General features: G+C 37.9%; 1 protein-coding gene across 4 annotated transcripts in view; it reads right to left on the minus strand.

Moving 5' to 3' along the window:
- Window positions 1-13127, minus strand: part of LOC131039742 (anoctamin-like protein Os01g0706700) — a 98661-nt gene that overhangs the window by 17702 nt on the left and 67832 nt on the right. The window lies entirely within an intron of this gene.

Raw genomic sequence — 13127 nt, forward strand, 5'->3', positions numbered from 1 at the left:
CCACATTGGAAATGTAAATATATCTATAACACGTAAAAGAGCAAATGGGACTTACACTTGCTAACCATCTTATGACATGTGTTACGACACATCATAAGCCATCTTTGAATGGAGATAATAGGGCCAAAATGTTGCCACCAAGTGTTGAGCACACCGATATACTGAGAGGAGGTGGATGAAGGGAGGGGAGCGGTTGTGAATCAGTATATGCCAATTTCAACTAGATTGAACATTAATTGCCATTAGCTTCTCCAAGCGTCATAAACAATCTCAAATCCAAATCATTAGAACAACTACCAGATCTTACTTTATCATTAGTGCAGCTAAGCAAGTAGTAAACACATGACACAACACATAAGAACACCAGATATATGTGGAAATCCAGAAGTAAAAAACCATAGTGAAAATAGCTGCTCGAGTCTACTGCCCAAATCTAGCCTTGCAAAGATATAATGAACAACTTAAAATATGAAATAGGTGCCAACCTATAGGAGACGCCAATCCCCTAAACCAAGATCTAGGCACCAACTCAGCATATGAGACACCAAACTCAACAATATAAAAGAGATATGAAATGTGGACCTTCAAGGCTGAATACCTAGCTTCATTCTAATTTGATCAACTTTAGAAATTTGTCATGACCCCACATTTTGTAATTATTTATACCTTCCATTTATAAGAAATGATTCATTGTTTTAATATAATAATCATGCTCTAATTATTAAATTAACGTTACCATAAAATATTATTAAATATATAATTATTGATACATAACATTTATTATATAATGTGCTACAAAATAAATATAAAATACACAACATAAAACTTAATACATTATAAATTATCACCATGCGATATCATTAAAAAGGAATCCATATTAATATATTAAAACAAAATGCTTATAAAATGTCAACACCTTAAAATAACACTAAACCTTAACTATTATCGGGTGTGTTGCAACCCGCAAAACACATGGCATACGGCGAAGGGTTTGAGGCGGATACGGTGCGTCGATTTAAGGCGCTGAAAGGAGTTGTGGGGGAACCAGGGAGCGGTGACTCCCATAGCCGCCACCTCACACCTCTCCCTCAGCAGTCGCGACCCATGGTTGGGTCCACGCGAACCCTTCCGTGGGTATTTAAGCATAATGCGCGGCGGGCGACAGTGGATGGCAAGGAGAAAAGGAAAGCGATAAAAGAAAAGGCAGGAGACGCAGGTAAGTAACTCATTTAGATCTGCAATAATATTCTCATACATCAATGGAGTTACATGCTTGTAAATAGATAAGTGTTTATTTTGTAGATGCATAAATTTGTGTAGCTATTAATTCAATATAATTATATTTAAAATGGTTAAAATACATTGTTTATATAGAAATTAGATAATGAAAAACCCATATAGTATATATTAGTATATATATATATATATATATATATATATATATATATATATATATATATATATATATATATATGGGTATACAATATGAATACATCTATACATACTAAATAAATTAATAAATAATATACAACTACTATTTAAGGATGAACAACATTATGCAATTAAGGACTTGAGGAATGATCACTACCAAGATAATAAATAAAGCAATTGCATATCCAAACCCAGTTAGATAGATGAGAAATTAGGCAACAGGGATAGCAGGAACTAGGCCTCTGTCAGGTAGGCCACCCACTGCAGTTGACAAAGGGCTTCTGGCAGTTGGGCCAAGGGGGAGTGTACCGCCCTTGGGCCTGATAAGCGCTACGGGCATCCTAAGGTAGCTTATCCTCTTGATCCCACTAGGAATTAAATATGGAATTGACTTATTGATAACAAATGAACTCAAATGAATTTTGACTAATTACGCTCTAGATAAATTAATCAATCATTAAAATTCATTGTTTACATGTTTTCTTAGATTGCGAAGTTGGGACATTACAATTGGTATCAAAGCCTGATTCTGCCATCCTGTTAAGGGTTGTTAATGCAAACTTATCAAAGGAGAACCAGAGGAAGTAGTAACCACATGGGTGAACCATTGGAAAATGAACTTAGAACATTCATGGAAAACAATGATAGAAAAACTCAAGCTCTAATAGAGCAAAATGAAAAAACAAGTCAGGCTTTGCTTCAAGCCTTACAAGATATGAATACCACCATGAATACTCTTAGAAATCATTCCAATGGCAGAGAAGAAAACTCTAACCATTCTGAAAACACTCATAATACATCTTCTAGCTCCAGGATACAAAAACCCAATTTCCTACCTAGAGAGGGAAATAATAGGGAAGAAACAAATAACTCCTCCATGAATAACACAGAAGAAATGGCCATGGCCTATACTAGATTAGGGCCAGAAGTAAGAGAGGTTGTATCTTTTAGGGAGTTTTGTGAAGCAAAGAAAAATGAGATCCCTAGGAGAAAACCATTCAGCAGGGATCTAAAACACAAAGTAAATAAACTATCAATACCTAACTTTGATGGCTCCGGAAAAATATCAGCCCAAGCATGGATACAAAAACTTAATACATATTTAAATCTCAGCCCCATGACAGAAGATGATGCAGTCCAATTTGCCATTTTACACCTAGAAGGTTTAGCCCATGAGTGGTGGTATCATGGCACCCTCACACAAGGACATGATGGTATAACAACATATGACGAGTTCACTCAGAAACTCATTAAGAGATTTGATGAGAGGAAACACCCACAAAAAGATTTCAAAGAATTAACCCTCTTAAGACAAAGGGGAACAGTGGAAGAATACATCACTGAATTTCAAAAAATTTCTGTAAGGGTCTCAGGAGTGGATGAGGACAGGCTCACCTATCTTTTTGTGGAGGGACTCAAAGACTCCATTAAAGGATTGATGAGAGCATTGAAACCTCCTACCCTAGACGATGCCATAGATAAAGCTTTGGGCCTAGAAGACACTTCAACTTGGGAGAAACCCTCCAAAACATTCACTAAAAATACACATACTAAAGAATGGCCTAAGAAGGGAAACACCTTTAAAGAAAGGGAAGAACTTAAGAGAAAGAACGTATGTTACCATTGTCATGAGAATTGGGAACGTGGTCACAGTTGCAAAGAGGGAAATGAAAGAGATATGCTTAGAAGAAAAAATCTGTGTTTTAAGTGCAAAGAAAAGTGGCAACCAGGTCACATATGTGGGAGAAAGGGCCAAGCCCACAACTTGGAAGCCTTATCTAGTGATGAAGAAGAAGAATTCAATGAACCCCCAAGAAAAAGGGAAAAACTTACCGAAGATGTGCAAGTATCATTAGCAGCAATTTCCGTAGCCTCAAAACACCATCCCTTTAGAATCAAAAGTGCGATCAAAGGGCAGAGAGTCATTGCACTACTGGATAGTGGGGCTACCCACAACTTTATTGATAAAAGCTTGGTTAAAAGGTTGAAGCTGACAACACAAGAGTTTAAGGGTTTCCAAGTAGCCCTTGTAGATGGATCCACTTCCTCATGTAACAAAAAAATCCTTCAATTAAACATAACATTAGGGAAATACCCTACCAAAGAAGATTTCTATGTGGTCGAGTTAGGGGATTCAGATGTAATCCTAGGAATTCCTTGGATACATTCCTTGGGAAGATTCTATCTCGATCACCCCAAATTGGAACTATGTTTTACTCAAAATGGACAGGAAGTGTTAATCAAAGGGTTGCATGATGGCACAACCAGAATGGTAACCTCCAAAAGAATGGAAAGGATTTTTAGACGTAATCAAGGAGAGTGGGCTGCCCAATGCTTGATACTAGACCAAAATTCAAACCAAGGGGAAGCCATCCACGTTGATATTAAACCCATTATTAGAAAACATAAAAGGGTGTTTGAGGACATCCCAAAAGGACTACCACCCAAGAGGGGGTTTGAACACACTATTGAACTTGAAGAAGGTGCAAAGCCAGTAATCTCCACCCCTTATCGCCACCCAAGGGGCTATAAGGAAGAAATTGAGAAAGCTATCAAAGAGCTTCTAGAAATGGGGCACATTCAACCTAGCTCCAGCCCTTTCGCCTCCTCCGTTGTACTGGTAAAAAAGAAGGATGGGACCATGCGGATGTGCATTGATTATAGAGCACTCAATAAGAAGACTATAAAGAACCGATACCCCATCCCTAGGGTGGACGAACTTATAGATGAATTACATGGAGCAGTATACTTTTCAAAAATAGATTTGAGATCAGGATACCATCAAATAAGATTGAGGAAGGAAGATGTTCCCAAAACAGCTTTCCGATGCCACTATGGCCACTTTGAGTTTTTGGTCCTTCCATTCGGCCTTACAAATGCCCCTGCCACCTTCCAGTCATGCATGAACCACATCTTCAGGGGACAGTTAAGAAAGTTCCTGTTAGTATTCTTTGATGATATATTGATTTACAGCAAAACTTGGGAAGCGCACTTGGGACATATAGATGAAATTTTGGGCCTACTTGAACAACATTCTCTTTTTGCCAAAATGTCAAAATGTGAGTTTGGGATGGAAGAAATTTTGTATCTTGGTCATAAGATCAATACCCATGGGGTAAAGGTGGATGAAGAAAAAGTTGAAGCCATCAAAAATTGGCCAAAGCCCAGAACCCTCACTCATCTTAGAGGTTTCCTAGGTTTATGCAGTTACTATAGAAGATTTGTTAAAGGATTTTCAAAGCTAACTTCTCCCTTAACCAATTTAACTAAGAAGGGAGCATTCTTATGGTCAGAAGAAGCCCAATCCACATTTGAAAAACTTAAAGAGGTAAGGAGTTCTTGCCCGGTCTTAGCAATTCCGGACTTTTCAGCACCTTTTGAGCTTTATTGTGATGCCTCAGGAGAAGGCATTGGAGCTGTCTTAATGCAAAAGAAACATCCCATAGCCTTTGAAAGCAGGAAACTTAGAGACATAGAAAGAACCTATTCAGTTTATGATAAAGAAATGCTAGCTATTATGCATGCATTAGAGAAGTTCAGACAATACCTGATCTGTGGGAAGTTTATAGTTAAAACTGATCATAACAGCTTGAAGTTCTTTCTCAATCAAAAAGATTTGAATGATAGACAACAGAAATGGGTGAGTAAACTTCAGGCGTATAATTTCGACATAGAATATATGAAAGGGAAATATAATGTTGTGGCAGATGCTCTCTCAAGGAAACCTTACTTGGGGTCTTTATCAGTCCTATCTATAGATTGGAAAGCAGCTCTAAGTACCGAATATGCCAAAGACCAATTCTCTAGCAACATACTAGATGGGAAGAGAACAGATGAAAATTACCGGGTAATTGATGACCTCATCCTCTACAAAAACAGAATCTATGTTCCATCAGGGTCTAATATGAAAGAAGACATTATAAGGACTTATCATGACCTTCCTTTAGCTGGTCATCAAGGGTATTATAAGACCTACAAGCAGATCAAAGAAAGATTTTCATGGAAGGGGCTGAAGGAAGATGTACTGAGGCACACCCAGGAGTGCATGGTGTGTCAAAGAAATAAAGAAGAACATACTTTCCCTTCAGGATTACTCCAACCACTACCCATCCCAAATCAAAAGTGGGAGAGTATATCCATGGACTTCATAACAGGACTCCCAAAGGTACAGAATAAGGATTGCATTTTTGTAGTAGTAGACAGATTAACAAAATATGCACATTTTATGGCCATTCCTTCAAGTTTCGAGGCATCACACGTAGCCGACATCTTCTTTAAGGAAATCTTCAAATTACACGGTTTACCCAAGACTATTGTGAGTGACAGAGATAGACGATTTCTTAGCATATTTTGGCAAGAACTATTCAAACTAGCAGGGACAGAGTTAACACCAAGTACTAGTTATCATCCACAGACCGATGGGCAAACAGAAATCGTAAACAAATGGATAGAAGGTTATCTAAGGAATTATGTTTTAGGTCAGCAGAATGCTTGGGTAAAATGGTTGCATCTTGGAGAATATTGTTACAACACAACCCATCATATGTCAATTCGAATGAGTCCCTTTAAAGCCCTCTACGGGTATGAAGCAACATCCTTTGGGGATCTCATCCGATCGGAAAGTCATGTACCCGGTGCAAAAGATTTCCTCCAGCAAAATACAAATATCATGAATGCCCTTAAAGATAATCTTCACCAAGCACAAAATCAATAGAAATTGTATGCGGACAAAAAAAGGATTGAAAGATCTTTTGAAGTAGGAGATTTGGTATTTTTGAGACTCCAACCTTATAAGCAGTCATCCATTAAAATCAATGGAGCTGAGAAATTGAAACCACGATTCTATGGTCCTTATAAAATTTTGAGAAGGATAGGTGAAGTGGCCTATGAATTAGAGCTACCTGATCACAGTAAAATACACAATGTCTTTCATGTATCCCGACTAAAAAAGGTTTTGGGTCTACACATTTACCCTTGTACCGAGCTGCCCCCAATTGATAATGAAGGGAAGTTGACTTTGGAACCTGAGCTCATCCTTGACAAGCGAGAAAGAGAATTAAGAAGGAGGACCATAACGGAGTATTTAGTCAAATGGAAGAACCTCCCTAGGGAAGATGCTACATGGGAGGGAGATGAGACCATTAATCATCTCAATCCCAGATTGCTTGAGGACAAGCAATTTTGAGTGGGGAGGGCTGTCATGACCCCACATTTTGTAATTATTTATACCTTCCATTTATAAGAAATGATTCATTGTTTTAATATAATAATCATGCTCTAATTATTAAATTAACGTTACCATAAAATATTATTAAATATATAATTATTGATACATAACATTTATTATATAATGTGCTACAAAATAAATATAAAATACACAACATAAAACTTAATACATTATAAATTATCACCATGCGATATCATTAAAAAGGAATCCATATTAATATATTAAAACAAAATGCTTATAAAATGTCAACACCTTAAAATAACGCTAAACCTTAACTATTATCGGGTATGTTGCAACCCACAAAACACATGGCATACGGCGAAGGGTTTGAGGCGGATACAGTGCGTCGATTTAAGGTGCCGAAAGGAGTTGCGGGGGAACCAAGGAGCGGTGACTCCCATAGCCGCCACCTCACACCTCTCCCTCAGCAGTCGCGACCCATGGTTGGGTCCACGCGAACCCTTCCGTGGGTATTTAAGCATAATGCGTGGCGGGTGACAGTGGATGGCAAGGAGAAAAGGAAAGCGATAAAAGAAAAGGCAGGAGACGCAAGTAAGTAACTCATTTAGATCTCCAATAATATTCTCATACATCAATGGAGTTACATGCTTGTAAATAGATAAGTGTTTATTTCGTAGATGCATAAATTTGTGTAGCTATTAATTCAATATAATTATATTTAAAATGGTTAAAATACATTGTTTATATAGAAATTAGATAATGAAAAACCCATATAGTATATATATATATATATGGGTATACAATATGAATACATCTATACATACTAAATAAATTAATAAATAATATACAACTACTATTTAAGGATGAACAACATTATGCAATTAAGGACTTGAGGAATGATCACTACCAAGATAATAAATAAAGCAATTGCATATCCAAACCCAGTGAGATAGATGAGGAATTAGGCAACAGGGATAGCAGGAACTAGGCCTCTGTCAGGTAGGCCACCCCCTGCAGTTGACAAAGGGCTTCTAGCAGTTGGGCCAAGGGGGAGTGTACCGCCCTTGGGCCTGATAAGCGCTACGGGCATCCTAAGGTAGCTTATCCTCTTGATCCCACTAGGAATTAAATATGGAATTGACTTATTGATAACAAATGAACTCAAATGAATTTTGACTAATTACGCTCTAGATAAATTAATCAATCATTAAAATTCATTGTTTACATGTTTTCTTAGATTGCGAAGTTGGGACATTACAAAATTCCTTACACAATGCATATGATCCTCAAATAAAACCGCACACTTTGATTGAGATGCTACTTGTTGTGACCATTTCACACATCACCCCATCACAAATGGTGACCCCTCTTTTGCTCAATTTTAGGAGTTTGTTAGGTTAGATTGCTAGATCGATCCTTTTGACAATGAGTAAATTTTGAGTTGATCCCATAGTTGGCATTTTGAGGGTCAGGATTTCGCATCATTCGTTGGTTTTGCACAAATTTGACTAGGGAAGGATACTTTTGGGGGATAGGCATTCCAAGTTTGCACTTCAAAGCTCAGTCATTGATCCCTCAAAAGTGCGACATAAGCTTCCAGACTCAGTCATTGACCCCCCAAAAAGTGTGACATAAGCACTGAAGCTCAATCATTGCCACATTGAAAGTGCGATTTAAGCATTGTAGATACTTTCTCGCACTAGCCTAGCACAGCGGTACTTTGATCATCATTGTTTGACAAGAACATTGCTAGGATAAAGCGATATCAAGTAAAGAAAGAGATCAGCCACTTCAAGGATACAATCAAAACTATGAACTTAACGTTTTGATCACTTCTTTTCCCTTTTGCAATCGGCGACATAAGAGATAAGACGATTTCCTTGGCTGGGCTAGATGTGCGATTTAGGCTTTGAGAGACTTTCTTTGATCATTACAATCAGTGACTAAGCATTTCCTTTGAGGATCTAAATGTACGACTTAAGGAATAAGGTGATTTCCTTTGATGGGTGAAATGTGCAACTTAAGGTTTTATCACTTCCTTTGCCCCTTTCAAAGTGTGACTTAAGGAATCAAGGCATTTCCTTTGCTACCCCAAATGTGTGACTTAAGGTTTTAGTAATTTCCTTTGCCCCCCAAGAAGTGTGACATAAGGATTAGCACCTAGCATTGCTCCCCAAGATCAGTGACTTAAGGAAATGTTTGCATGGGCCCCACGATTTGAAAGTGAAACGTTTTATTTAAATTTGAGTTTAGCAATTCAAGTCAGCCTTCGAGTTTTTATTGCAAACATTTAAATGATATTGGCCTTGTATTGAATTACCATGCCCCTTCAAGTAGATATAAAGATGCATTTGATCATTTCATTTGATCAAACTTGAACGATTTCTATTGAAGCCTGAGATTTCTTACATGCTACAGCAAATTAACCCCTTGAGCAGAGACGATTTTGATCAAGAAGCAAAGTGAAGTCATTAGGAGAATCCAAATTGATCATCTACTACAGCGAATTTGTCTCCAACTGAGGCAAAGGACATTCAAGACATCAAACTTGATCAATCAACCATAGCGAACTGACTCATTCCAATCAGTGATTTTGTCATTTGGGCAGTGACATTGTTTCTTCAAACATCAGCAAGCTGATCTACAGCAAATTTTGGAAGCAAATCTATCACCTTTACATCAACAACTTGACAAAATCCAGCAATTGGTATCAAGAGCGCACTCGTCTAGAAAGACAATTTTGTCAAGAGGCGACTAAATTGGAGTTCCCAATCTGTTTTGAAGGAATTCGTAGGTAGAACGTGGCCGGAGCATGACAAACTCTCATTAAGGAGGACCTAAAGGGAGATGCAATGGATTCCAAGATTGTATCATTTTGGAGCAACATGGGAGATATCAACTTCAGTGAAATTATCATTAAGAAGTTTCAAGGATCGCTATACACCACCACACCTTCCAAATACTCCAAGAAGATGATTGAGAGCGGAATAGTGAAAGTAGAAGGTTTCCCTCTAGCAGTGCAACGAGATGGTCGTTAATGTGCTAAGCACTATGATGCAAGTAAGAGGATGATAGTGGCACTAGATGGCAAAGAACTTGCCTATCTCTCCGAGGAAGCTATTAGGAAAGCATTCCATATACCTGAATTCAACAACATGATCTACAAGAGCAAGGACTCAACGCAAGCTCTCTTTGACGACGATCCTGACAAATGCCTAGTAATAATCAACAAATACTAGCTATTGAAGAGAAGGCTTGGCTTATCCAAGATACCCTCCAAGCTCCACAGAATTGACTTCAAGGAAGAATTCAATGATCTAATCACATTGCTCACCCGAATCGTAGGAGCTCCTCGTGCATCTCCATTTGAGAATTGGATGTTCTACTTCATGGAAATCATATCAATTGGAAAGGAGAGAATTTATTGGATGAGAATTATTAGCAACAACATTTATATACAACTCAAGAGGCTTGAGAAAACTAAGACATTCTACATGAGCTCATACGTCATATATTCACTTGCCGGAGCTCATGAATATGTCAGATTAACCTATAGAGGTCTAGTCGGTACAAGCATAGATGAACTACTCGGTGAGTAAAAAAATACTCGCAAGTTTTTTTTGCTCGCGATATTTTACAACTTAACTCACACTAAAAACTCGGCGATTCCGTGTTTAATACTCGACCGCTTGTGCATAAAGGTCAAAAATGTCAAAAATTAGTTTTATTTCATCGTTTCCTGACTTGTATTTTGCTGGAGGGGAAAAAGCTCTTCCAAAAACTTGACTACTGATTTCCATCGATTTGAAGTGGATTTGAGGTGATTTTTGAAGAAAAATCAAATTCCCAAGTAGGTTTTCTAGTTGTTGTTTTTTCTATGTTTTTTTAAAACATTTTATTTATTTTTTGTTGCATCTAGATGAATAGAAAATCATTCCTAAGTAGTCAAAAATGTTTTTGAGTGATTGTAACAAGATTTAACACTATTTTTGACAAGTTTTGTTGAATTTTTCACTCGTTTTTTGAAGAATCTCTAGTTTTTCAAAAAAAATCAAACCCTAATAGTTTTTTTAATTTGTTTAACTTTGAATGATGTATAAAAAATTTTAAACTAATTTAGATACTTTGCTAAATTGTTAAACTAAAATATTAACTTTGTCTTTCACTTTGTATGTGTAGGTTAACAGTTAACCATTAATTGAGTATGGCAAATTCATGGTATAATTGGCCACTAGAACCATGCCCATCTGGATATGTAGGCACTCGTCCTAAAGGTGCTAGAAATAGGGCTTGAAGGTATGCCTATGAAGGATCGGACCCTAGGTCGATGATTTCATTAAATGTGAAAAAGCAATTCATGGAGGCATAAACCACCTCAAATACCACCTTGCAGGCATCGAGAAGCATGATGCTAGAGTATATCCTAGGGCCACTGAAGAAATAAAAAGAGACATTAATGCCTTACTTTCAGCTGGGGAAGAGAAGAAATTGCAAAGGGAGAGGGCAAAACTAGCCATGAGAGAAGCCATAGTTGAATCTCCAGGTGCTTCAATTGACATTGAAGAAGAAGAAGCACTTCAGAGCATAGTGGGCTCTTGTAGTGGCCCACATGTCCGCAAACCCAGAACCACCTCGGCCACCACTTCTACTTCATCTAGTATAGTACCTACTGCATCACCATCAGGGACACAATCTATAGGTAGTTATTTTGTGCCTAGGAACACACCTGGGGCACAACCATCATTAGAGGCCACTGGATGGAATAGGGAGGCACATGAGAAAACAGACATTGCATGTGCTGATTTTTGGTACTTCAACAACATCCCATTCAACGTGGCAAACAATCCTTATTGGCTAAATTTGGTGACCGCAATGACAGTTTCAGGAAAAGGGTACAAGGCCCCTTCTCGCAGGGATTTGGGTGGGAGGTTAGTAAATAGTCCACTTGATTTCATTTTTAATTGTTTTTCTTATTTATTAAATCAAAATTGTGTACTGAGACCTAATTTCACTTTGCTCTTGTAGGTTGCTCACAAATGCAGTTGATACGGCAAAAGAAGTGGTGGAGGACCAAAGAAATGAATGGAGAAAATATGGCTGCACCATTCTTTCCGATGGGTGGAGAGATGGCAAAAACCGAAACATTATTAATTTTTTGGTTGCTTGCAAGGACAATGTGGTATTCTTGAAATCGGACGATGCCTCCAATAAGGTGAAAAATGCAGAAACATTGGCTGGAATGTTGGACCACATTGTCATGGAGGTGGGAGTGGAGAATGTGGTGCAAATTCACAGATAATGCAACAACATATGTGGCAGCAGGTAGAACCTTTTGAATTATCACCTTTAGCAATAACTTCTTGTTTTGGAACAATCTCACTTGTAGTAATCTTTTCTTTTACAACTGGAGTATCTTGTACTTTCTTCTTGTTGTCTCTTTTAAGCAGCGTTTTTCCTTGCAGGTAGAATCCTCTAAGATAGGCACCCCACTCTTTTTTGAACACCTTGTGCAGCACATGTCCTTGACCTTCTTTTGGAGGACATAGGAAAACTTGATTGGGTAACTCCAGTTGTGGAAGATGCAAGGAGGATCACGAAATATATTTACAATCACCCTTGAGTTCTACATTTGATGAGAGAGCACACCTAAGGGAGAGATTTGGTGAGAGTCGGTGTCACAAGGTTTACAACGATTTTCTTGACGTTGCAAAGGATTCTTGCTGCATTGAATTCTTTGAAACAAATGTTTGTGAGTCAAGCATGGCTAGACTCACCTTATTCAAAGAAGGTTGAAGGAGAGGGTGTCGCATGCTTAGTCTTCGACAACCATTTTGTACAAAAGGTTGTAAAGATTGTGAAGGTAACTTCAAAACTTGAATTTTTAATTATTTTTTATTCAAGTCTCTCATTATTAATTTGTAACTTCATTAATTAATCTTTTTGTAATTTGTATTTTTCAATTGTAGGTGTCATAGCCCTTGGTTAGAGTTCTCTGCTTGGTAGATGGGGATAAAACCCCAATGGGGCATATTTATGGGCCATGGATAGCGCCAAGGAGTCTATCAAAAAATTACTAAAGGGGGATAGACTCAAATTTGATCCCATTTGGGAAATTATTGATAAGAGGTGGAACAGTCAGCTCCACCAACCCAGTCATGCAGCAGGGTACTTCCTCAACCATTGTTTTAAGTTCAGGGGTTCTTACTCAAATCCTAATGGAGAGGTCATGGAGGGCCTCACTACATGCATTCAAAGGATGATACCTGAGGTTGAGGTGAGAGACCTCGTTGTGGCCGAACTCCAAAATTATGAGGAAGCAAGGGGTAAGCTATTCTCTTCAGAGCTAGCCAGGAGAGGAAGAACTGCTCAATCCCCAAGTATAACATTTGCCATTTGGATTTTGGGGTCTAAAGTGATTGATAAATTAATAAATTATGTTTTAACTTTTCTCTTTCCTTTCTAAATTTTCAATATTTTTTTATTTTTCAAATGCTTGGTGGCAAAGTTG

The sequence above is a fragment of the Cryptomeria japonica genome, chromosome 6 (genome assembly GCF_030272615.1).
Source record: "Cryptomeria japonica chromosome 6, Sugi_1.0, whole genome shotgun sequence".
In the NCBI taxonomy this organism is placed as follows: Eukaryota; Viridiplantae; Streptophyta; class Pinopsida; order Cupressales; family Cupressaceae; genus Cryptomeria; species Cryptomeria japonica.